Source organism: Capricornis sumatraensis, chromosome 15 (genome assembly GCF_032405125.1).
Source record: "Capricornis sumatraensis isolate serow.1 chromosome 15, serow.2, whole genome shotgun sequence".
NCBI lineage: Eukaryota > Metazoa > Chordata > Mammalia > Artiodactyla > Bovidae > Capricornis > Capricornis sumatraensis.
In genome coordinates this window covers 14,226,811-14,254,319 of record NC_091083.1, presented here as the reverse complement: position 1 = coordinate 14,254,319, position 27,509 = coordinate 14,226,811, and the positions used below count along the sequence as shown (strand labels likewise).

At 45.2% G+C, this 27,509-nt stretch overlaps 1 pseudogene; it reads left to right on the top strand.

Moving 5' to 3' along the window:
- Nucleotides 1-27,135, top strand: LOC138091623 (histone H3-like centromeric protein A; annotated as a pseudogene).
- Nucleotides 27,136-27,509: the final 374 nt, after the last annotated feature.

Here is a 27,509-nt window from a genome sequence, read left to right as displayed (position 1 = left end):
ATGACAGAGACATCCACAGTTTATCAGACAGAGGACCTTTCTAGTCCGAAGCACAAGGTCCTCAGGAGTTCTGCTGCCACTCCTGGGATGACCCAGCTAGTAGGCCTGGTCATGAAGCAGCTGTGAGGCCTCAGTTCAAGTGCTTCAGCTCTTGGAGCCTGGGCTTCCTGAGACATCAAACAAGGAGGCCAAACCTCACAGCCCAAGGCACCTTCGTCCTCTGACATCCTGGTTCTCTCAGGTCCATCATAACATCTTTGGGCTCCATTCATCACTGAGCAGGAGTCCAGGGAATGAGGTCTCAGGGACACAGGCCTCAGGGGCCACGCTTCTTACACCTAGAGCCCTGGAGCCAGTCTCACCACAGACACTGTCTCCTGTCTCCCTCTGGCCTTTGCACAGAGTCTGCGTCAACATCTGCTCAGTCTCCCTTTCTCTCTCCCTCTCTTTTTCTGGACCGGAGGGAAGGCAACATGAATTGTTCTTGGACATCCACACAAACGTTGGCAGAAGTGCATTATGCACCATTAGCAGCAAACCAATCACATAACCAGAGGTACTAGAGCACAGTGCACGGTGGCCAAACAGACCTGTCTTAAACATCAACAGGGAAACGCCCTGACACTTCAGAGCTCCAGAGGCGCCTGTTCAACCACATTTGTGTCATTCTTTCCAACCAACTTCACATCATCCTCAACATGCTGAAACGTTTTTAAAAATGTGCCTACATGGAAAATGCTGAAAGCCAGGTCAGTCTTAGGACACAAATGACAGTATTTCTAAGACTCTAGCCCAGCTCACTGTACACATGGCCATCCACAAACACATAGCCAAAGATGAAAATGATGTGGATCAGAAACGGAATCAAAGCTGACACAACAGTGAAAAAGAACATATATTAATAAACAATCCAACATAATGTAACAGAGGGCACTGGTCTCTCTTTTCCAAACACTGTGGATCATATCACATTTACTCAAAAGAAAAGTCTAAAAGAAAGAAAGGAAAGGGACTGCCCAAGAGACACAGAAGTGAATGCACAAACCTACTGCCCTTAAGCCTTTTCTTTTCTCCCTCTCCCACTTAAGTAAAAAATCTACCAGAAGAATATGTAATATGTAAAATGTAATGTGTGATCCTCTGGGTTTGTAAGGCCAACTGCTCCTTTACCCTACTAATCAAACCCTGAAGTGGATTCCAGAGATTTTATTCCAGCTGCTTTGGCACAACTCAAGAGAGACACCATCTGCCCACGATCTTCTGTGGGAATCAAGAGGCCCCCACGCCCGGCCACAGCCTTTGGGTTGGAGCCTACTCAGCCAGGCCTGGAGACGCCCCCTCAGAAGACTGGAAGAGGCCTCCCTGGAAAGATCTACGCCCAGGAGAGATGAACAGGGGACAAGCAGGTCCTGGGAAAAGGAAGGAGACACAGAGGAATTCAACCAGAGAACTGGTTGATGACCCTCACAGCTTCGACGGCAGGTTCGGGAAGGGCCCCCTGGTGCACTGTTAGCCTGGGGACCTAGCAAATGAGCAACTTCACCTCTGACAAGAGCCCCCTGAAACAGGGAAGCCCCACACTGACTCATCTCCCCACTCTGCATGGGAGGATGCGGGCCTCGGGGACCTGCCGTGCCTTCCTGCTGTCGGATGTTATCTCCCATCCTTGATTTATGTTAGAATCGTTTTTAAATTATTATTATTTTTTTTTAACTATGCATTTGGCTGCGCTGGGTCTTAGTTGAGGCACAGGGGATCTTCTTCATTGCAGCACTCAGGATCTTTAGTTGCGGCATGTGGTATCTAGTTCCCTGACCAGGGATCAAACCTGGCCCCCCTGCATTGGAAGCTCAGAGTCTTAGCCACTAGACCACCTGGGAAGTCCCTACACTAGAAACTGGCCTCAGAAGTACTTTGGGAAAAGAAGTGCGGGATCTAAGGCACAGGCTGGAGGAATGGCATTTTAAAGGGAGCCGTGCACTGACGGCCACGGGGGTCCTGACTTCTCTGAGCATCTGTGTCCCTAACCGGTGGCCCGTGGGCAACAGCAGGGAAGGTATTTTCTCACTGCCTTTACGATGAGAGACACTTTATGTGTAACTGATCAATAGCTGGGCTGGGTTTCCGATGCCGCGCGCAGGCTTTCTCTTTATGGCAACCAGGGGCTACTCTTCACTGCAGGGCGGGGCTGCTCCTGTTGCAGAGCCCAGGCTCCAGGTGCACGGGTTTCAGCAGTTACAGCTCACGGGCTCAGTTGCCCCTCGGCATGTGGGATCCTCCCAGACCAGGAATCAAACTCGTGTCCCCTGCAATGGCAGGCAGATTCTCATCCACTGTACCACCAGGGAAGTCCATTTAGAGACAACTTTGAAAAAAAGAATCATCCCATGGCAAAGATACTTCCCTCTGATTCAGTGGCGGTGCAAACTGGCCTGAAGTAAATCCAGCTGGGTTCGCACGAAGACATGGGTCATGAAGAAAGCCAGGATAAGACCTCAATCTTTTAAAGAAAAAACACAGGCTGTGCGCCCCAGATTGTGTGCGCCTGGGTGGAGAAGGGCTGGATGTTTTAGGCCAGAACCTAATGTTCTTTTCACTGGTACCTATTCTACTCTAAACACACCCACTAAGTTAACGTTAGTTACTACAGCTTTTATTTCTATAATTAATTCTTTCATAAGCTATTACAGGCTTGTAAATATTAATAGTTCAGCTTGCTGACAACATCCTAAGTCAAAACCACAGGTTGAGATGAATACAAATGTTGTTTGGTTCCCAAGAAGGCCAATTTGTTCCAGTTCACTCACACAGCAGGTGAAGCAGCTAAAACTTTGATAGAAAAAACAGTTTTGATAGCTTGCCAAGTTCAGGGCAACCACAGCAACTGAAAATGAGTGAGGAATCCTGAAAAAAAGAGAAGGAAAGACAGAAAGCCCGAAATTCTGCAAATGCTCCCTAATTCACCAGACAACCCAACTATACGTGTGTGGAGCAGCCTCTAAGCAGCTAAGCCAAGAATAAAAGAACTGGCGGACTTCCTCGGTGGTCCAGGAGTCAAGAGTCCTCCTTCTGACGCAGGGGACTTGGGTTCAATCCCTGGTCGGGGAACCGGATCCCACATGCCATGGGCAACTCAGCGTGCGTGCCACAGTGAAAGATCCTGCATGCCACAACTAAGACCAACACAGCCAAATAAATAAACACTTTTTAACAAAAAGAATACAAGAACTGAAATGAGATTTGAGCTGCTGCCCAGAGGCAGAGTTTTCAGTATGAGGCCAATAGCACTGCCTACTAAAACACACACAAATGAACACTCTTCAGAGGAACGTAACAGAAACTTCCTTCCCCATGATACACCTTCACAATGTCCAGGACATAGTCCAAAATTACTCACAAAAATGAAGAACCAGGAAAGAGTAAGAGAAATCAAAACCAGAGATTAAGCCTTTGCCAGCTTATACTCGAGGATGTGAAAGAAAAGATTCCCCTAATGAATGCACATATAGAAAACCTCAGCAGAGAAACAGAAACAATAAAACAGCCAAATGGAAATTTGAGAACTAAAAAAACCCGTAATATCTGAATTTTTAAAATTCAAATAAAGGGCTTAATAGCAGAATGGATATGACAGAGGGAAAAAGTCAGAGAACTTGAAGACAGATGAATAGAAATCATCCAATCTTAAGAACAGAGAAAAGGAAATTATTTAAAGATAAGCCTCAGGGATTAAAAAGATAATTTTCATAAGTCTAGCATACATCCTAGGAGGAGAAGAGAGGGAATTAGGCAGAAAAACGGACTGAAGAACAAACTGCAAAGATTATCCCAAATTTGGTGAAAAACAAAAATGTACAGATTCAAGAAACTCAGTAAACCCCATTTAGCGTAAGGTTAATAAAACTACACCCAGGCACATCGAGCCAAACTGAGGAAAAGCAACATAAGGAGAAAATCTTGAAAACATCCAGAGAAAAACAACACATCACATATAAGGACACAATAATTCAAAACGATTGCTGACTTCTCAGAAATAATGGGCTCCAGAGGACTGTGCAACTTCACCTTTCACATGCTTAAAAACAACAACAGCAAGAAAACTCTGTCCAACTATAATTCTGTACACCAAAAACATCCTTCAAGGGATCTTGTCTTCCTTGCGGCACGCGAACTCTTAGCTGTGACATGTGAGATGCAGTTCCCTGACCAGGGATGGAACCCAGGGCCCCTGCATTGGGAGAACAGAGCTTCAGACTCTGGAACACCAGGGAGGCCCCCAAATGCATTTTCAATTAAAAACACAAACTGAGAGAAATGCCAGTAGCCCTGTGCTAAAAGAAATGCTTTAGCTGAAGAGAAATTATGCCAGATGGAAACTTATATTTTTAGAAAGGAATAAACAGAATCAAAAAAAACAAATGTCTGATTAAAATGAAAGAAAAAATGTAAACTTGGAAAAAATACAACTAAAGTTAAAAAAAAATACCATTGTCTTGTCAAATTTGTAAGATTTGTAGATGTAATACATATAACATCTATACTATCAAAGTGGGTGAGATGGTGGTACACATTCGCAGGATTTCTATGTTACATGTGAAGTGGCAGAATATTAATTCCAAATAAATTATGAAAAGTGAAGTCCACAGAAACACCTGCACACAAATGTTTAGAGCAGCTCAATTCATAATCGCCAAAACTTGTTAGTAACCAAAATATCCTCCAATAAGTGAATAGAGGGACTTCTCTGGCAGTACAGTGATTCAGATTCCATGATCCTGATGCAAGGGACATGGGTTCAGTCCCTGGCTGGGGAACCAAGATCCAGTATGCCACACAGCATGGCCAAAAAAAAAAGATAAATTGGAGTACATCCATATAACGGAGTATTATCCACCACTTTTTAAAAATGAGCTAGCAAACGTGAAAAGACTTGGAAGAAATTTAAATGCACATTACTAAGTGAAATAAGACGATCTAAAAGGCCACATAGTATATAATTCCAAATATATGATATTCTGGAAAAAGTAACACTGTTGAGACAGTAAAAAAGATCAGTGGTTGCTGGGGGTGGGGACAGGGCATGGATGAACAGACAGAGCACAGGGGATTTAAGGAAATGAAACTTCTCTGCATGGTACTGTAAAGGTGCAAACATGTTATTATACATGCCCAAAACCCATAAGGCATAAAACAGGGAGTGAGCCCTAGTGTAAACTCTGGACTCTGGGTGACCATGGTATCAATGTAGAGTTGTCAACTGTAACCACAGTGGTGAGGGATGTTGGTGGTGGAAGCTATGGGGTGGGAGAAGTATTGGGTTGGCTAAAAAGTTTGTTTGGGTTTTTCCATAAGATATTACAGAAAATCATGAACGAACTTGTTGGCTAACCCAATATATGGGAGCTCTCTGCACTGTCTATTCAATTTTGCTGCGAACCTAAAAGTGCTCTAAAAAGTAAAGTCTATTAATTTTTTTAAAGAAAACAGAAACAATGGTTTGATAAAATACTGAAACACGCTATAACACTTAGGACCCTTGAGAACATTATACCAAGTGAAAGAAGCCAGTCATAAAAACCACATATAGCATGATTTCATGTAAATGAAATGTCTAGAAGAGGCAAATGTATAGAGACAGAAAATAAATTAGTGGCTGCCCTGGGCTAATGGGGGTGGGGTGTCTGAATGAAACGGGGAATGAGTGCTAACGTGGGATTCTTTTGAGATGATGAAAATGTTCTGAAAGTTTCTGTGGCCACGGTTGCACAACCCTGTGAATCTACTAAAAACCACTGAATTATACATATTAAATGGGTGAATTGATGGTGTGTGAATTGTATCTCAATAAAACTGTCATTTTCTTAAGTAAAGCTGCAATTTTTAAAAAGTAACTGGTTAGAACCCATAGCATGCATACTTTAAACATTAGAATGCTGAAGAATACTGAAGAAGTCTCTAGACTTCTAGAGATAGAAGATGGACTTCTCATAGTGATAATTCAGCAGGAAGGCATGTCATACATATCCACATGCCTAACAACAGAGCCTCAAAACAAACCAAGCAAGAACTGAAGGAACCAAAGCTAGAAACAGATGGAAATTTTAAACGCCAGTTTCTTAACAGGTAATAGAAGAAGATCCAAAGTGGGGGGGGGGGGGGGCAGGGATATAAGTAATGTACACAATACCATCACCCACCTTGTCTAAAATAAATATGTTGAGGATTGACACATGTACATTACTGATGTATAAAAGAAATAACTAATAAGAATGTACTGTATAGCTCAGGGAACTCTATCCAATGCTCTATGGTGACTTAAGTAGGAAAAGAAATCTAAAAAAGAGGGGTTATATGTATACATATAACTGAGCCACTTTGCTGTACAGAAGAAACTAAAGTAAGATTGCAAAGCAACTCTACTTCAATAAAAATTAATTTTAAAATACGTTGAGTATAACAAGCAGTGGTTAAGCATTCACTTCATAATAATTTTTTGTCTCCTTGGAACCTCTAAGGATTTTGCAGTGGTCTGAAACCTCTCTTTAAGATTTCCTATTATCTTCCTTCCTCTTATCATTTATGTATTTACTCTGGGCCGTGCCAGGTCTCCGCGGCCGCACATGAGCCTTCTCTGGCTGCGGCAAGGGGGGCCGCTCTCTGGTTGCGGGGTGCGGCTTCTCGGTGCGGGGGCCTCTCTGGCTGCGCAGCACTGGCTCTAGGCTGCGGGGGCGTCAGACGCTGCGGCCTGCAGGCTCTGGAGCACAGGCTCAGAGGGTGTGGTACACGAGCTTCGTTGCCCTGCAGCAAATGGAACATTCCTGGACCAGGGATGGAACCTGTGTCATAGGCAGATTCTTAACCACTAGATGAACCATCAAGGAGGTCTCCTTGAAGGAGGTGACCAAAGTAATTTGCACAGATGCCTTTTTCCTTCTTAACACCCTTTTCAAACACGAAGACTTATTCAAGACCATCCCATTTTCCACAAGACACAATCCCTGTATTCTTCCCTCTTAGATGTTTTAATTCTCTACTCCCTGGAACCCAGGTGGTTTTGACAAGAAGCCCTGCTCCCCTGCAGAAGTGTGCTGGGGGCCAATGACAAGCCATCAGCCAGAGACAGACAGCAGCCAGGCGGGTGGGTCTGGAGTGCTGCAAACGGCACAGCAGAGGAAATGGGCCTGGGCTGCACCCCCACTGCATCACACAGCAGTGGCACCTGGCAGGCACGTGTTCATTTCCTATCAGCAAGCAGCAAAGGCGAGGCGCGAGCTGGATCCTCCTGCTTTTCCCAGGAGGTGGCTTCACTGCCAACGCCTTGTGATGCTCTCCAGGGTCTTAGGTTCTGTAACATGGTTGCTTTTCAGCGGTTACCTGCCAGCTTCTGACTCATGAGATCTGTACAACCTCCTTCAACAGATTGTGCTTAGTCACTCAGTCATGTCTGATTCTTTGAGACCCCATGGACTGTAGCCCACCAGGCTCCTCTTTCCATGGGGATTCTCCAGGCAAGAATACTGGAGTGGGTTGCCATACCTTCCTCCAGGGGATTTTCCCAACCCAAGGATCAAACCCAGGTCTCCTGCACTAAAGGCAGATTCTTTACTGTTTGAGGCACCAGGGACTATCATATAACAACCCGCCTAAGACCTGAGAGGACAGGCCTGTGTCGGGGCGTCAGCACATCAGACGGCCTTCCTTCACACAGAAGAGGCCATGTCAGGGGCCCGTGCTTCTCCATCCTAAAGCTCAAGGGTCCCCGAGCATGTCATTTCCCTCAAATCACTTGCAGGTAGTAACAGCACACAATGTAGCTTTCAGTTCAGTTCAGTCGCTCAGTCGTGTCTGACTCTTTGTGACCCCATGAATCACAGCACGCCAGGCCTCCCTGTCCATCACCAACTCCCGGAGTTCACTCAGATTCACGTCCATCGAGTCAGTGATGCCATCCAGCCGTCTCATCCTCTGTCGTCCCCTTCTCCTCCTGCCCCCAATCCCTCCCAGATCTGAGTCTTTTCCAATGAGTCAACTCTTTGCATGAGGTGGCCAAACCAAGCTAGGATGGCAGTGCGCATGTGTGCTAAGTCACTTCAGTTGTGTCCGACTCTTTGTGACCCCAGAGACTGTAGCTTGCCAGGCTCCTCTGTCCATGGGATTCTCCAGACAAGAATACTGGAGTAGGTTGCCATTCCCTCCTCCAGGGGATCTTCCTGACCCAGGGATCGAAGCTGGGGCTCTTACGTTTCCTGCCTTGGCAACCAGGTTCTTAACCACCAGCGCCACCTGGGAAGCCCAAGGATAAGCAGGGGGAACATGAAAAGAGAGGAGAGGTGCCCGGTGTGATTATGTACACCATGGGAGGATGTCAGGGACAACTTCTCTTTAAAAAGGAAGAAAAGCAAGTTGCAAAACTGTGTTCTTTCATCCAAGAAATATTTACTGAGGGAATTCCCTGGCAGTCCAGTGGTTAGGATTCCATGCTTTCACTGCTGAGGGCCTGGGTTCAATCTCTGGTCAGGGAACTAAGATCCCACAGGCCGTGCAGCAAGGTTAAAAAAAAAAAAAAAAAAATATATATATATATATATATATACACACACACACACACACACACACACACACACACTGAGCATGCACCATTCTAGGCACTTAGGACACAGCAACTAACGAAACAGACAAACCTGGCAAATAAGCCAACCCTGTCTTAAATACTGATAAGTAATATGAGAGAAACAGAGCAGGAGGCAGGGTATCGTCGACTCACAGCCTTAAATGGGGCAGATGGGGAAGGCCTTCCTGAGAAGGGGACCTTTCTGGGCGTCTGAAGGTCGTGTATCTTGGTCTGCAGACATATGCCTGGTGCTTCTCTGGTGGTTCAGTGGTTAAGATCTGCCTTGCAATGCAGAGAACAAAGGTTCGATTCCTGGTTGGGGAACTAAGATCCCACGTGCCATGGAGCAACTAAGCCAACAACTAGAGAGTCCACAACGAAGATCCCACGTATGGAAACTAGGACCCGACATAACCAAACAGATAAATAAATATTCAATATTTTTGAAAACCCAGCCTAGCCTCAAATGATTTCAAGAGGTCCCTAAACCTGAGAGAGTCATTTCCTAGGCAGGTTGCTAAGAAGTCTAGGGGTCCCCAAGGAGAGAGGGGTCTGGAATTCTCAAGGAGGAAGAAAGGACAAATTTTTTTCCTTCTCTACATTCCTTAGGATTATATAACAATAATGTATTCTGCCTGAGGACAGTCTCTGGATTAAACCTTCTGGCTAATTCTGTAAATTATGGGAATAGACATGCTCTTTACAAGGATTATATAACAATAATGTATTCTGCCTGAGGACAGTCTCTGGATAAAACCTTCTGGCTAATTCTGTTATCTTAAAATGTAAATTATGGGAGTAGGTCTGGTGAGGTCTTTACAACCTCCAGACATTCTTTGGATTCACTGGAGAGTATATAACTTCATTGCTAACACTAACAAGGGGGTAACTCTTTCTGCCCCCTTCTGGTGCCTATGTCAGAAGCTTTGTCTATCTCCTTTATACTTTAATAAAACTTTATTACACAGAAGCTCTGAGCGACCAAGCCTCGTCTCTGGCCCGAGATTGAATTCTTCTCCTCCAGGGGCCAAGAATCCCAGCAACGTGATTCAACAACAACCTTTCAAACCCCCGAGTATTCCCCTGCCTTTTTCTAAAGCCTGAAATTTCTTTAATGAGGGGGGAAAGAAACCTATTTAATTCCCTTTAAGTCTATTAAATTCCTATTTAATTCTGTACTATCAAAGAGAAATATCTGATGGTTTTGGAAAAGCTGGCACACAGGGCTCCCATGTTACCAGGCGACCTTGGAAGCATATGGTTGATGTCTGGACTTTGCTCCATCACAAGGGAAGGGGAGCACAAATTTCAAGACAGGTGGGTCACTAAGTCAGAAGGAGCAAAAGTGAAGTCACTCAGTCGTGTCCGACTCTTTGCAACCCCATGGACTGTAGCCTACCATGCTCATCCATCCATGGGACTTTCAAGGCAAGAGTACTGGAGTGGGTTGCCATTTCCTTCTCCAGGGGATCTTCCAGACCCGGGGATCGAACCTGGGTCTCCCGCATTGTAGGCAGATGCTTTACCATCTGTGCCAAAGGTGGCTATCAGGTGGCACTCATCCCGGCTTAGCTGCCTCTGCCTGTTTGGCGCAGGACAGGGCAGCTGACTGCCATGTGGTGCGCATGTTGTGTGACTGAAACCAGGCAATTCCAGTACTCTAACCATGATGTTCACACAAGGCAATTTAGCAGTGACCGGGCACCCTGGACACTCACTGATCAGCAGCATTTAGCAGTGACCGGGCACCCTGGACACTCACTGATCAGCAGCATTTAGCAGTGACCGGGCACCCTGGACACTCACTGATCAGCAGCATTTAGCAGTGACCGGGCACCCTGGACACTCACTGATCAGCAGCATTTAGCAGTGACCGGGCACCCTGGACACTCACTCATCAGCAGCATTTAGCAGTGACCGGGCACCCTGGACACTCACTCATCAGCAGCATTTAGCAGTGACCGGGCACCCTGGACACTCACTGATCAGCAGCATTTAGCAGTGACCGGGCACCCTGGACACTCACTGATCATCAGCGCTACGCTGAATCCTCACCTTCTGTACCATCTGCACTAAAGCGAGAGGGGAGCTCTCTAGCGGACCCACTCTGTAAGAAAGGCTAAAGGAAATTCTTCAGATTCAAATAATACCAGAGGGAAACAAATTTCGAGAATAAGGGAAGAGCAATAGAAATGGCAAATAACTATGTAAATATGAGACTTATGGTTTTTTGGTCTGTGCCATCCAAGGTGTGGGATCTTGGTTCCCTGACCAGGGGTGGAACCCTTGCCCACTGCAGTGGGAGCTCCTAGTCTTAATCACTGGACTGCCAGGGAGTCCCTAATTTTTAATAAGTGGCCAAAGCAGTCAGCTTTTTATACTTCTCATTTACTTTTAAGAAATATTTATTTTTATGTATTTATGTAGCTGTGCCAGGTCTTGGCTGTGGCACTTGGGACCTTCCATCTTCATTGCAGCAGGTGGGATCTAGCTCTCCGACCAGGGATCAAACCCAGGCCCCGTTCACTGGGAGCACAGAGTCCTAGCCACTGGACCACCAGGGAAGTCCCGAGACTATTTCGTATGTATATATGATGTATATATGTGTGACAGCATAAAGCAAAATTTCCAACACTGTCTGAAGCAGTTTTTGATGCACGAAGATGTAGCACTAAGTGGTGGTGAGGCTTCTATGTTCCCCTTGACGTGGCACAATCTTATTTCCAAGCAGACAGAGAAAAGCTAAATATGAACACTATAATCTCCAGAGCAACCACTAAAATAGAGAGATACATGGTGAAAAACATCAATAAAAATGATTAAAATGGAACACTAAGAATATAATCAACAATACAGTCGATAATAATGTAGGGGAATATAGTCAGTAATAAAGTAATACCTTTCATGGTGACAGATGGTAACGAGATTTATGGCGATCATTTTGAAAAGTATAGAAATGTCCAATCACTACGCTGTGCACCGGGAAACTAACAGAGTGCTGCAATCAATTATACTTCAAAAATAAACAAGTTCATAGAAAAAGAGATCGGATTTGTCGTTACTGGAGGTACGCAGAGGGGTGTTGGGAGGGGAACTGGAAGAATCTGGTCAAAGGGTACAAACTTCCAGAGCACCACCCAGCTGGGTCAGGCGGCCGGCAGGGGAGACCTGGCCCTCCCGGTCTCTGCCCCCGGACCCAGATCCAGAAGGAGCCCAGGGGCCGAAACACCCTCTGCGCACCCGCCACGGGCCCACCGGACCCGCGAGCCCGAAACACCGAGGGCCGCCCAGCGAGCCCGGCTCCCGCCGCCCGCCCGCCGGCCCGTGTCCAGGCACGTCCTCCCATCCACGGGCTCGCCAGAGACATGCGCTCCTGCAAGCGATCCGAGGGCTCCAGAAGGGCACGCGCCTGCTGCTAAGAAAGACCCCCTTCTGCCGCCTGCAACTCTCATCCAACCAGCCTCCCGTCCCTTCCTCTGCCTGAGACTGTCTCCTCTCCCACCCGCCCAGACCAGAAGAGCCGTGCCGCCGTCTCTAAGCTCCCTGGAGCTGACACCAGCCAACAGTTAGGTCCCAAGAGTAAGCACCAAGAAAGAACAGAGGTGAAGATTCACGGAGACTCGCGGAGAGAGTCTACCTTCTCTTGAGCCTCCTTTTCCTCTCCACTCCTGCCCCCATCCCCGCTCCTTCGCCGGCAAGAGAAATACGTGTTAAATTCACTCATGGTGTGGACTTCAGCTGGCAAACCCAGGCCCTGTCGGCCCTGCAAGAGGGGGCAGAAGCGTTTCCAATTCGTCTCTTCGAGGATGCCTGTCTCCTTACACGCCGGCCACATCACGCTCTCCTCAAAGGATGCTCAGCTGGCCCGGAGGATCAGAGGCATTCAAGAAGGGCACAGCTGGGCTCCGGGCACCCGCCCATGTCTCTGGTGGATACCAGAGCCCCTGCCCATGGCTAGGACCAGATCCATGGGGTACAAGGTGTTGCCTGCACTTGCTGTTTCTGAGCAGAGTATGTAAGTTGCTTTCCTAGTTTTTTTCAGAAGGAGAAGACTGCATGGCTTTCCCCTGTGACAGAGGTAAAATATGAGAGAATCAAGGTATTCCAGAAATCCTGAGAATAATTTTCAGATGAAGATACTCTAAGGTTGACTTCACTTTGCAAATTATTCATATGACTGTTTGATGATTTGGAAAACATCAGATTTTCTAGGTTATAGGAGAAAAGGATATTTACTGATTATTTTAAATCCTCTTGTACCATTTAAATGTTTTACCATGTGTATATTTACTTTTATTTAAAACATGATGGAACAAATAAGGGAAGACTACTCCAGTCAGTTGCATGGAAGAGCCTGGTGCATCCAGGATACAAATATCTGTCCCTCAGATTGACTTCATCATTAGTGGCAGAAGCAAGTTCCGGTGTGCACTGTGCCTGTCAACAGATCAAAAATTCAACTGAGATGAAAACAGAAAATTGTTAAGGTCTGATGTTTTAGCTCCTTCTGGTAAACTCCTACCAAAGTCATTCAGAAATTCCAACTTGTATAATTTATTTGATTCTTTTATTTGCAAATCATAGATGTATCATAATTCATACGTCAGAATTCTTCATTCCAGGATTTTAAAGAGCCTTTTCAATGTTTTTACAGGTATTTTTATAACTTCCTTGTGGAGAGATAATAAAAATAATTCTTAATGAAAAAAAGTTGAAGCAAAGTTACTGTTATACAGAGATTATACTGCGTTCTTTGTGTGTTAGTGCTAATTTCTTCATTTGGACACTGTTTTCCAAGAGCCACAATTTAAACTAGAGAATTGAGGGGATGTATTTTTGTCTCCAACGGACTAGAGTGTGAGCTGATAAAATCCTTGCCCTTCTTTTGTAACTGAAAGCAGTTTAAGAGACTTCCAGGGAAATAGGAAGTGCCACCCAGAAGACTTTTGATATCGTGTGTGATGAAAATGATTAGTGAGGGTGGATATTAATAATGATGCAGTCAGCCAACTGAATTCAAACTAAATGGAAGGACCAAGTTCTGTTGTTTGATACATTTTAACCCTTTGGAAAAACCTTTTCCTGTTCTACATCAACTCATTTTTATGTAAACACTGGAATAAACCTTATCTATGAATACATTTTTTTTAAAAAGGTACAAACTTCCAGTTGTAAGATAAATAAGTACTAGGGATATAATCTACAACACAGTACATACAATTAATAAACACTGTTCTATGTTATATATGAAAATTTGTTAAGACTGTAAATCTCAACAGTTCTAATAAGGAAAAATACTATTTTTCTTTTTTTTCATTTTGCATCTGTATGAAATGATAAGTGTTCACTAAACCTACTGTGGTAACCATTTCAAGATGTATGTAAGTCAAATCATTCTGTAGACCTTAAACTTATATATGGGCTTCTCTGGTGGCTCAGAGGTTAAAGCGTCTGCCTCCAATGCGGGAGACCCAGGTTCGATCCCCAGGTCGAGAAGATCCCCTGGAGAAGGAAATGGTAACCCACTCCAGTATTCTTGCCTGGAGAATCCGATGGACGGAGAAGCCTGGTAGGCTTCAGTCCATGGGGTCACAAAGAGTCGGACACGACTGAGCGACTTCACCTTCACCTTTAAACTTATACAGTGTTGTATGTCAATTATATCTCAAAAAAAACTGGAAGAAAAAATGAAATAGAAAAAGAAAGGAACACTGAGCAACATTCAAGTAATCCAGGAAAGGAAAAAAATAGAAATAAAAATATAGAGGATAGTTATATGTCAACTATACCTCAATAAACACACACAGGGGACAAGCAGAAAACAAATAATAAAATGATAGACTTATACCCAAATATATTAATGGTTACATTAAATGTAAATGGTCTAAATGCACAGACTAAAAGAGAGGGACTATCAGACCCAAATCCATGCTCTCTTCAGGAAATCTACTTCGTGTTTTAGTAGAAGGATGGATGAAACAAGCCATACAAACACTATTTCTTTATGTAGAGTGACTATATTAACACCAGAAGAAGCAGACTTTGGAGGAAGGAAATCACCAGAGATAAAGAGGGGCATTAAATGATTTCAAAATGTCCACTCACCAAGGAGATATAATAAGCCTAAATGTAGATATACCTAAGGAGTATGTCAAGGCTGTATATTGCCACTCTGCTTATTTAACTTATATGCAAAGGATATTATGCGAAATGCCGGGCTAGATGAAGTACAAGCTGCAATCAAAATTACCAGGTGAAATATAAATAACCTCAGATATGCAGATGACACCACCCTTATGGCAGAAAGCAAAGAAGAACTAAAGAGCCTCTTGATGAAAGTGAAAGAGGAGAGTGAAAAAGTTGGATTAAAACTCTTTTTAACATTCAAAAAACTAAGATCATGGTATCCAGTCCCATCACTTCATGGCAAATAGATGGGGTAACCACGGAAACAGTGCAGATGGTGACTGCAGCCATGAAATTAAAAGACGCTTGCTCCTTGGAAGAAAAGCTATGACCAACCTAGACAGCATATTAAAAAGCAGAGACATTACTTTACCAACAGAGGTCTGTCTAGTCAAAGCTATGATTTTTCCAGTGGTCATGTATGGATGTGAGAGTTGGAGCATAAAGAAGGCTGAGTGCCGAAGAATTGATACTCTGTGGTGTTGATGTTGATAACTGATATACTGTGGTGTTGGAGAAGACTCTTGAGAGTCCCTTGGACTACAAGGAGATCTAACCAGTCCATCCAAAAAGGAAATCAGTCCTGAATATTTATTGGAAGGACTGATGCTGAAGTTGAAGCTCCAATACTTTGGCCACCTGATGCAAAGAACTGACTCATCAGAAAAGACCCTGATGCTGGGAAAGATTGAAGGCAGGAAGAGAAGCAGACAACAGCGGATGAGATGGTTGGATGGCATCACTGACCCAATGGACATGAGTTTGAGCAGCCTCCAGGAGTTGGTGATGGACAAGGAAGCCTGGTGTGCTGCAGTCCATGGAGTCACAAAGAGTTGGACACAACTGGGTGACTGAATTGAACTGAAATATACCTTTCTCTCCCACGTGCGTGCGCTCTTCTCTCTCTCTCCCTTTCTCCCTCTCTCTCTCTCTCCTCCACTCTCTTCTCTTCAAGTCTTTGGGTTGGCATGCCCTCACACTTTGAGGATGGATTCTCCTGCTATCTTCTAAATAAAATAGAGCTGTAACACTGATTTGCCTAAGAGCTATAACACGGTTTGTCCAAGATCCGAGAGCTGTGACACGCTGAGGGCTTTAATGTCCGTCGCTCCAAATCTTTGTTGTGAGGAGACAAAGAACCGAGGAACATACACTCGCGTGACATCTATGGTGCCGTAACTCGGGTTTAACCTGGCTGAAACAACCTCCACGTGGAAGAGGCCAGGCACAGCAGGAGCCCAACTCAGCAAAGCTCCCGCGGTAGAGGCAGAACGTGAAGAAAATCCAGCGCAGGGGAAGGCCCATCGTGCTGGAAACCGGGACAGCGAAAAACAAACTCAGCAGAAAGCTCACACGGCCCAGTCTCAGACCCCAGAAGACCTCTGGTTAAGGTAAGAGGTCCTCACTGGAGGGACATGCCTAACGAAATCTTAATTCCTTTACAATCTCTTGTTTCTTGTTCCCTCAAACCTCCTGCGAACAGGCAGGCGGCAGAGGGCGCAATTGAAGGACTCTGGAGAGGCTACTCCTCAGCATGTCCCAAAGGCACTATCTGCTGAGCCCCAGTAGCTGTTACACAAGCCAGTGGGGGTTCTTCTGTCCTTTCTCTTCTCTGTGCCAAGGATCAGACCAATGAAATTGTGAGCACTGGTCAGATATTTAGCAAATTTTCCGGCGGGCTATGAAGGGGATTCCTTGGCACATTTTTCCCACTGCTTTTTCCTCCTGTCCTTCAGCTCTTTCCCGGGACTCAAGCTCGGCCAAAACTAATGAAACTCAGGCCCTGATGTCTCATTGCAAAAATTCATTGAGAGACAAGGCGATAAGAGGTGGATTTGTTAGGATCCAGAGAGAAGCCACTCTTCAGGGTGTGAACCATTGCCAAGGGCAAGGACTGGGGCCATGGAATTAGGCCTGGCTAGGTTTTGTGATGGAGAAGGCAATGGCACCAGTCTGGAAAATCCATGGACAGAGGAGCCTGGTAGGCTGCAGTCCATGGGGTCGCTAAGAGTCGGACACGACTGAGCGACTTCACTTTCACTTTTCACTTTCATGCACTGGAGAAGGAAATGGCAACCCACTCCATTGTTCTTGCCTGGAGAATCCCAGGGAGAGCGGAGCCTGGTGGGCTGCCATCTATGAGGTCGCACAGAGTCGGACACAACTGAAGCAACTTAGCAGCATACCTAAAAATAGTCCAACAAAAAACATGAAGCAAAAATGGACAGAACAACTCCTTTTTCAGTTTCACAGCTTTCCTGGGGCAGAATCCTCCGAAAGCCAGTAACTGGTAGAACCACATAAACAGCAGTTGACAAATGCTGGAGGCTAGAGGTGGCGAGATGAAACTTAAAACTCCTGAGCTACTGGGAGGGAAAGGGGATGACACACTTATATGAGTTTTATTTCCAGGAGCCCCATGGGGTCTTCATGATAAAGACTGGAGAAAAAAAAGAATTAGACTTTCACTATTTAGACAGGGAAGAGAAGAAAACTAACAGTTTAGAAATGTACCCAGAGAAAAGTAACCGTTTTCAAAAACATCCATACCAAAGGGTGTTTCTTCCCTCAGAATAAACTATTTTATCAGACAGAGCCTTATCAGACATGGGGGAAGGGCAAAGAGCAACTTGACAACTGGAACCTCTTCTAGCCTTCCTGTCTTACAACTGGCATGGAAAAAAAAAAAAAAAAAGGATGGGTGGGAGCTAAGAAACTTCTGAAGGGCGCAGCCCAGGACCTCACGACCACAGAAACAGTCTGACTCCTAGGAACGCCTCCCTCACCCAGCACCTCTGCACCACATGCACGGGGCTCTGGTAGAAAAGCCATGCATTATCCCGTGGGCGCTGCCAGACACAGGCTCCGTTTCAGACAGAGCTTCTGGGAAAACCCAGAGACAACAGGGAGACAACAGAAGACACCTGAAGCCTCTGAAGCCTCTGACATCTACCACAAGTCCAGCTTTCAACACAAAGTTACAAGCCAAACTAAGGGCAAGAAAAAGCAGAGCTTGAGGAGGCCTGAGAGAAAGCAGGCATGAGAACTTGGCTCAAATATGGCAAAGATTTTGCAACTATTAGACTGAGAGTTTTGGGCTTCCCTGGTGGCTCAGATGGTAAAGCGTCTGTCTGCAATGCAGGAGACCCGGGTTCGATCCCTGGGTTGGGAAGATCCCCTGGAGAAGGAAATGGCAGCCCACTCTAGTACTCTTGCCTGGAAAATCCCATGGACAGAGGAGCCTGATAGGCTACAGTCCATAGGGTCGCAAAGAATCGGACACGACTGAGCAACTTCACTTCAGACTGAGAGTTTAACTATGATTAACATGCTAAGGGCTGTAAAGGGAAAAAAGTGAGCAACCTACAAAAACACCCGATGGGTAATATAAGCAGGGGCTTCCTCGGAAGCTCAATGGTAAAGAATCCACCTGCAATGCAGAAGATACAGGTTTGGTCTGGGAAAATCCCATGGACAGAGAAGCCTGGCACGGTATAGTCTCTGGGGTTGCAGAGTCAGACATGACTGAAGCAACTGAGCATGCATGCAATATAAGCAGAGATATGGGAACTCTTATAAAGAACCAAAAATAAATGCCAGAAATCAAAAATACAGTAACAAATAAAGAATGCCTTTGATACATTCATCACTAGACTGGACATGGCTGAGGGAAGAATTCAGTAAGCATTAATTTATATCACTAGAAACGTCTCAAACTAAAGAAGAGAAAAACTAAAGGGGAGGGGGAGAAAAAGGAATAGAATATCCAAGAATTGTGAGACAATTACAAAAGGTGTAATATATGCATAATTGAAATATGAGACGAAGAAACAAAGAAATTAACAGAAGAAACATCTGACGTCACAATGGCTGACAGTTTTCCAAACTTAATGGCAGATCCCAGAGGACAGACACATTCAGGAATTTCAGAGAACAACCAATCAGGATATATCACCAAAGGACTACACCTAGGCACATCATATTCAAACTGCAGAAAACCAAAGACAAATCCTTAAGGAAAGCCCGAGGGGGGAAACCACCTCACTCGTAGAGGAACAAAGTAAAGAATCACATCTGTCTTGTCAGAAACCAAGAGCAAGAGAATGAAGTAACACCCCTGAAGTGTTGAATGAATAAACCACCCACCTATGGTTGTATATCCAAAGAAACTGTCCTTCGTAAGTGAAGAAGAAATAAAGACTTTCTCAGACAAAAACTGAAGGAATGCATTGCCAGGAGACATGCCTTGCAAAAAATGTTGTTCTTCAGAGAAAAGGAAAATAATATATACTAATAGGTCAGAGATTCAGATCAACATTTAAAAAGGGAAAGCATTAGAGAAAGAATAAATGAAGGTAAAATAAAGCGTTTCATTCTTTTTTCTTTCCTTTTTTTGTTTTTGGCAATGCCTCATGGCTGGTGGGATCCTCGCTCCCGGACCAGGGATTGAATCCACACCCTCGGCAGTGACAGCACGGAGCCCTAACCCCCAGTCCACTGGCGAATTCCCTCATGTTTTTTATTATTAACTGATTCAATATATAACTATTCAAAATAAAAACAGCAACAAGGTGCTGGTGATCATAGCTTATGAATGAGTGAAATGAACGACTGCAACGTTATAAGGAACAGGAAGGAGGAACTGGGAACACTCTGTTAAGACGTACCTGCACTATCTGTAAAGTGAAACAGAGTTATTTGAAAATGGACATAGATTAGTTGCAAATGTATATTGCAAACTCCAGGCCAACCATAATTTTTTTTTTTTTCAAAAGAAGAATTGATATGCTAAGAGAAGAGAGAAAATGAAATCATATAAAATGCTCATTAGAGTCAGAGAAGACAGGAAAAAAGAGTGGAGTATATTTTAAAAAGGTAACAAATTAGTGCAATGAATGGAAGGTTCCTTTACAAATAGAACAGATATTAATCCAACTATATCAATAATCACCTCCAATGTGAATGGTCTAAATACACCAATCAAAAGAGTCTGTTAGAATGGATTAAAAAAATATGACCCAACTATATGCAGTCTACAAGAAACCCATTTTATTTTCATAAAAAAAAATAACTGCAGCATGCAGGATTTAGTTTCCTGACCAGGGATGATACCCTGGCCCCCTGCATTGGGAGTTCCGAGTGTTAAATGCTGGTCTACCCAGGAGGTCCCCCTAGGGGGTTATATTACAGGGCCGAAGGCAGAAGTTTTAAAAAAATGACCTCTCTCTCCCTTTAAAACGAAAAAAAAACAAACAAAAAGAAACTGCTTACACAAAAACTGACCCACATGTGCATGCATATATATGGTTCCAAGAGTTTTAACAGGTACAGATTTGTATAACTGTCACCACAATGAGAACACAGAAGAGTTCCATCACCAAAAACACGTGCTGACCTGCCCATGTTTGCTGATCCCACAGTCCTGCCTTTTCCAGAATGTCATATAAATGGATCCTTACAGCACGTGGCCTCCCTGAACTGACTCTCTTTCAGCATCGGCGTAGCTGCACAGATGGTTGTCGTTTCACGGAGGGCAGTGTTCCAGGTGAGGGTTGCCACAGTGGGTCCAGTCATTCACCTGATGGACGATGTTAGGATTGTCTTTCTAAAGACAATCTTTTTGACCTTTCTAAAGAGCCCCCATGCTGCAACTAAAACTCGGTGCAGCCAAATTAAAAAAAAAAAAAAAAAAACTCCATCCTTTGATTCCAATTAAAAAAAAAAAATCCTGGAAGCAAGGGAACACCAAGATCTGGTACCATCTTAGAATGGAAAAGACAGAAGAAATACATATTGAATTTCAATACATTATCCTGCTGCAGGTTTACAAATGCTAAGGCACATATAGCTAGTTTGATCAAACAAAGTCACTTCAGCTTACTTCGGAGGGTCTGTCATTGACTTCCCAAGGAGTCTCAGGCTTCCTCCCACCTGAGCAACAAAGACGTGGAATGTGAAGCTGCACTTCCCTTTTGTCCCACATGAAGCCTGTACACAGCTTCTGAAGCACTGGAGCGGGACCAGCCCCAGTAAACGGAGGTCGGGGGGTCGCCTCCTCCTGGACACCACTGTGGAGGAAAGATGTGGGGGCAGATACGTTTCCAGAAACAAATGAGTAACCTACATTTCTCTGTCTGAAGTAAGCGGCGAGAGCACGCTGCAGCCAGCAGCGAGGAAGGCAGAGCAGACCCAAGGGTGCAGGTCCCGGGACACCTGTCGTTACAGAAATGTTATCACTGGTCACAGAACCGGCTAGTTTGATCAGCGTTTGATTCTCTACCGAAGCAAGAAATTCCAGAAGAGACTTCACATAAACCCTTTTGTTTCATTTCCAAAATGTCTGAGATCCCAGTGTTGAAGTGAGTGGGTATTAGTGTGATGGCTCCTTGCTCACAGTTAGCCCAAGAACAGACCAGAAGGTCAGCACAAAGCACCTCCGCAGCTGCCTGCAGGGTTCCACACCTGCCAGAGCAATGTCCTCAGGATACCCAGGAAGACGGGCTGATTCCGACAGGCATGAGCTTGCTTTTCTTCATCAAATAAGTAAACACTTAACAGACACAATCTTGCTAATGTCAGCTTAAAAAATAGTCACAACCTAAAAGTTGAGAGTTACGGTTTTTTGGTGGGAATTCTTAGGACTTCAAGCCTAAAGTAATCTCAAGTAACCCTGGGGGAATTGGGGGAGGATGTCAGGTTATATAGGTTTGCAACAAAGTGCAAGTAGTCTGAACATCAAAAGCTGTTTTTGTGAATTAAAGAAAACCAGATTATCTCAAGGAATTTAGCACTTTTCTACATATGGGAAGATGCAAGAGTCTGGGCCCACTAAAATCATTTCTCTCACACGCATCTCAGCTATCTGGGGTCAGTATCCTACGTTTTTTCACATGCTGAGTTTCCTCAGTGCTCACCATAGGGAGTGGTGCAACCTCACGGCTACCTTATTGTAGGCATAGGCATTGTTCTTCCCGGGTGCCCTCAGAGTTCAGAAATTCACATTTGGAGGGCTGGAATTGCTGATGGCTGTGACAGCCTTGTTTACTGATATGGCAGGAAATACTCCATCTTTCACTAATTACTAAAGAAACAACTGAAAGAATTCAAGCAACAGGTTTCCATCCAGGGTGCAAGTGAGCTGGCTCCACCTCCCTGGCCGGGGGCAGAGGTGGAGAGGAGAGGGCTGACACGCCCACCCACCTCCCAGGGAGGGGCCACTGAGGAGAGACCCCACTGCACACCCATCCCACCAGCCACAGAAAGGAACAGTGGCAGGCCTGGAAGAAAAACCCAGGGGTGTGCTTTCAAATCCAAAGAGAAAGACAAGAGGCAGCATAAAATTTTTCACAGAATGCTATGTGAAGGTTCCTAACTGCTCAGGAAAAAACTAGAAGCCCAACCAGAGGGAACACCTCAGCACACCAGATGTATTATTATTATTATTATTTTTTTGGCCGCACAGCCCGGCAGGAAGGATCTTAGTTCCTCAACCAGGCAGGGACGGCACCCATGTCCCCTGCATTGGAAGCAGAGTCTTAACCACTGGACCGCCAGGGAAGTCACCAGGTGTACGCTTTCAACAGCAGTGAAAACGGACAGACCTGTAAACTGCATCATCGCACAAACCTCATCTTTAAAAAAAAAAAAAAACAACTACCGAAACTATCAGAACAAAGCAGAACTCCAGCACACTTTTCGACTCCACATGCTGCTCTCCTCCACAGCGGAGGCAGTGAGGACAGAGCCTGCAGGGTGAGGAGAGCATCCCGGTGAATACATTCTTTCCTTAAAGTTAATCTGTGTTTATCAGTTTTTGAAGTGTTTGCATATTTTACCATTCTGAATAGTTTCTCTTTGTAGGGTAACTGTTGCAATTTCTTTTTATTTCAGTCCAGTGACCTTAAAGGTTGAGAGAGAAAAAGTAAAACGGGCTCCAGGAGATTTTCTTAAAGCCCTGCTCCCAGCAGTGCAGGCACTGGGGTCTACTTTCTGCGCACAGTCAGAGATACAGCAGAGATGTCTCGACCTTTGACACCCCCACAGGATGCTCGCTCTTGCTAAATAAACTTTTGATAATACAAAACTAGTATTTCTTCAGCACTCATCTTTTAATGGGCACATTCCTAAAACTGAGGAATTTAGCCTCGTGAGGGAGGTGCTATTATCATCCATATATATATATGTATATATGTTATCATCCTTATATTAAAAGCAAGGAAACCGAGGCATAGAGAGGTTAGGTAATTTGCTCAAAGTCACCGAGTTGGTAAGTGAACACATACTGAGGTCTGACTACACAGACCAACCTTTACATCCTGCCTCATGCCTACTGATAGCATATAAACCCACAAAGCAGTTTTAAATACCAAAAAAAAAAAAAAGTTTTTCCATGAATAAGTTCAGGAATCTGAAATCCAGAATATATGAGAAAACATCCTTCTAGCTCTAAACCAAATGAAGAATGTCCTAATGTTACACAAGAATTTTGTATTAGGAAACCTAATTATAAGGAAAGAACATTAACTTGGATAGTCCCCCAAATTAAAAGCATTACTTTAACCAAACACTTTGTGTCCCAGTCCATTTCTATTCATCTGTTAAGAAACTTTGCCTTTGCCAGAACCTTTCTCATTTTGTGTTGGCAATAAAGAACACAAGAGAATAAAATAACAAAGACTACAAAATCTATTTAGAAAACCCTAGGAACAATTTGCCCCTGCTCAGTGTTATCCAACTTTCTTATCTTAAATTCCGGCCAAGCCCCAGGCTAAAGGCAAGTCACACAAAATTGCTGATCTTCTTTGTTCTCTAAGTGTTAGTCGCTCAGTCATGCCCGACTCTTTTCGACCCTGTGGACTGCAGCTCACCAGGCTCCTCTGTCCATGAGATTTTCCAGGCAATGATACTGGAGTGGGTTGCCATTTCCTTCTCCGGGGGATCTTCCCAACCCAGGGATTGAACCCAGTTTTCCCGCACTGCAGGCAGATTCTTTACCGACTGGGCTACAAGGGGAGCCCTCTTTGTTCTCTACATGTATTTAAAAGTCTGCAGAATTCAGCAAAACTCAGAAACCCTGGGTTTCTCCTTCTGAAGAATGAGCCTGCTGTGAAGGTCACCGTCAACACCAACAACTCAGTGGCCCAGCAGCAGACTCAGAGATGCCAAGAAGCGGGCTTCCCTGGTGGCTCAGCAGTAAAGAGTCCACTAGCAACATGGGTTCCATCCCTGATTGGGGAAGATCCCACGTGCGGAAGAACAACTAAGCCCGCCCGCAAACCGGAACTACTGAAGCCTGCACGCCCTAGAGCCCATGCACAGGAGAAGTCACCGCAATGAGAAGCCTGCGCACTGCAACTAGAGAAAAAGGCCACACAACAACAAAGACCCAGCACAGCCAGAAACAAACAAATGAAGAAAATTATTGTACAAAAAATGCCAAGAAGTAATCACCCAAAATGCAGACAAAACACAGCACTGAAGAAACCAGGCCATGGGGAAATCACTGTATTTTGCTATTGCAGTTGCTTGAAGTCCATGCCAAACAAAATAGTAAAGTGTTACCATCCTGAGCTGATGCAGTTTCCTAAATCAAACGGTGCTAAAAAGATTCAGATGGAGCCATTCCCAAGTCTGACACATGAGCGGTTCAAGACTAGTGAGAAAATACGATGCCACGCAAGGTCCAGTGACGCTGACCAGTGGCCCCGGGTGGAGAGGACCCTGGGAGCACCAGGTATGGCCAGTTCCATAAAATGGGCCTGCTCCTGGTGGTGCCTGCCAGCATCCGGTGTAAAACCAGCACCCCCCTGACTCACCCAGGAGCCAGACTCCACACGGGGAAGAAGCCTGGGAGGAAGGGCTGGCAGTCAGGGCTGCCCATACCCCTGCCCTCACTGACACGGGAGCTCAGAGCAGGTCTGCTTCATGGGCGCTCACTTTGAATGATGCTATAAAAGTCTTCCTAAAATGCTCTCCTGTTTTAAGTCACGGGATTTCAGAGTTTTATGGTTACTGAACTTGCTTGTCCATTATCTTGATAGACTTGGGGAAAATATCCTCATTTGACAAATGGGGGAAACGAGGCACAGATATTTGGAGCCCAAAGACAAAACCTAGGCAGTCTAAAAGCAGCCTGTGTCCCAGGTGAGACAGGGATGCACCCACAACCCATCTCTGTAAGCACTGACGGGTCCCTGCGCTCCTCTCAGGGGCCCATTTTGAGCCAACTCTGGCTAAAAGTCAGGTTCCACTCTGAGACAGAAACCCAGAGGCAGAGCAGTTTGAGGGTAGAGGTGAACACAGAAATCCAGCCTGGAATGTGTTGAGTTTGAAATACCTAGCAGGCACAGAAGTGGAAATGAGCAAAGGCAGCTAGATATCTGGCCTGAGGCAAAGACAATAGCTGAGTAAAACTTCCTGTGAGCAAAACTTGACACACAAAGCTACTCAAAGCACCATCTTCTTTTCCCCACCTCTTCAAACAACACAGCCAGGGAGAACATCTTACTGTCTGAGCCACCAGGAAAGCCCAGAGAGAATACCACATTTCATCACACCCAAGGTGCCTCTGATGCTAAGACAAAGGACAAAGAAAGGAAAACTGTCAAAACTTGACACAATGAATTCTAAGACAGCGTTGATCCCAAGACGCACCCGCAACGACTTCCCTAGTGGTCCAGTGGATTAGAATCTGCTGCCAATGCAGGGGACACATATTCAATCCCTGAGCTGGGAAGATCTGACATGCCACAGAGCAACTAAGCCGCTGTGCCACAACCACCGAGCCCAAGGGCTGCAATCACTGCAGCCTGTGAGCATAGAGCGTGTGCTCCACGGCAGGAGCAGCCACTGCACCACAATGAAGAGCAGGCCTCATGCACCTCAACTAGAGAAAGCAGGTGTGCAGCAACGGAGACCCAGCACAACAACAACAATTAAAAAAAAAAAACATTTAACCCAAATTCAGAGAAGTGAGAAGATGAACAAAATGCATCTTAGAAAAGATGAAATATTGTAAGCTTTTATCAGTGGCAGATTTTTACATTGCTGTGAATCCAGGGCAGACATTTGTTTTTGTAACTTTTTATTCTGATGTACTTTCAAATGCATAGAGAAGTTGCAAGAACAGTGCAAAGAATTCGCCAACACTCTTTGCCTAGTTAACTTCGCCAATGACTCGCTTTCACTTTGCCCCACTGATCATACATCCATATCATCATTTTCTCCCCTCCCCCTTTCCCCATGAAGTTTTAGACTGTGCTGTCTTTTTCCCTAAATATAGAGTTGGCCAGAAAGTTCATTCAGGCTTTTCACAAGATGTAACAGAAAAACCCGAATGAACTTTTTGGTCAACCCTCTACTTCTATATGTATTTACAAACACAAGGACATGGTCACAGGACTGTTATCAGACTCATGAAATGTGATATTACTAGCATACTATTGGCCCATCCACCTTCACACTGAAATTTTGCCCACTGACCCAATAATGTCCTTTACAGCTACCCTCCCCCGAATCCGGTCCACAGTTAAGCACTGTATATAGTTCTCAGATCCCTCAGCACTCTTTCAACTGGAATAGTTCCTCAGTCTTTCTTTGTGTTTCTTGACCCTGAAAGTTTAAGAGTACAGAGGCCAGGGCTTCCCTGGTGGTTCAGTGGTAAAGAATCCGCCTGCCAATGCAGGAGACACAGGTTCGATCCCTGATCCAGGAAGATCGCACATGCTGCTCTAGTTGGGGCAAGCGGAGGCTGCACTCTGGTTGCAGTGTGCAGGTTTCTCACTGCCCCAGCTAGAGAAAAGCCCAAGCAGCAACCGAAGACCCAGCATACCCAGAAAAGAGGCCAGAGGCCAGTTACTCTGTAGAATGTGACTCAAATATAGTTTGTCTCCCACACGAGATTCAGGTTACTGCAGCAATACCCCAGGCCAGGTTGTGTCCTTCTCTGCACCTCTTATCAGGAGGTTATCTGGGACTGTAACTTTGATCAGTCACTTAGTTAAGGGGCATCCACAGCAGGGCAGTCAACGCCTTATTTTGTGTGTTCACAAAATAAGAATTTAAAATGTATCAAGAACTGCTTAATTCTGAAGTCACACTGCTGCATGTAACTACCAGCTATGTTTTTACTTTTTTGCCACAGAGCAGGACCGACTAAGTCTGATGAATTATGTAGAACCTTGGGAACGACCTGTTAGAGTGCGACCAACAGCGAGCACAGGTCTTTGATGCAGTCAGTGGCCCAGTCCAGGGGCAAACTCGCCCTGTCCCTTTCTTCATCTAGGTCCTCAGACAGCAGCGGCTTTCTCAGGAGCCGAACCACAGAACCAGCCACCTAGGCCCGGGGGCTCAGTGGTGGGTGCAGTCAGCAGTATCACGCCTGGCAGGCGGCCGCACCGCCTTCCCTGTTATCACGGGGTCAGAGTCCCCCAGCGGGAGCAGGAGTCCGGTCTGCCCCCGGCTCCGTCGTCCAGCCCTAGCTGGAGAACCGGTGACGCTGCCCACTTTTACTTGGCTTGCCCACTTCTGGGAACACAGCCAGAAGCCGAGAGGCCAGGTGGCTGGACGGGGCGGCACCTCGGGACCGCTGAGCGCAGGGCAGGTGGAGATGCTCCAGGTACACGGAGCTCTCCCTGGGGTATGACAGCCTGCTCATCAAACTCTCCACTGAGCAGACTGTCTTGATGGTTGTTAGAGAATCTACAACTGTTTA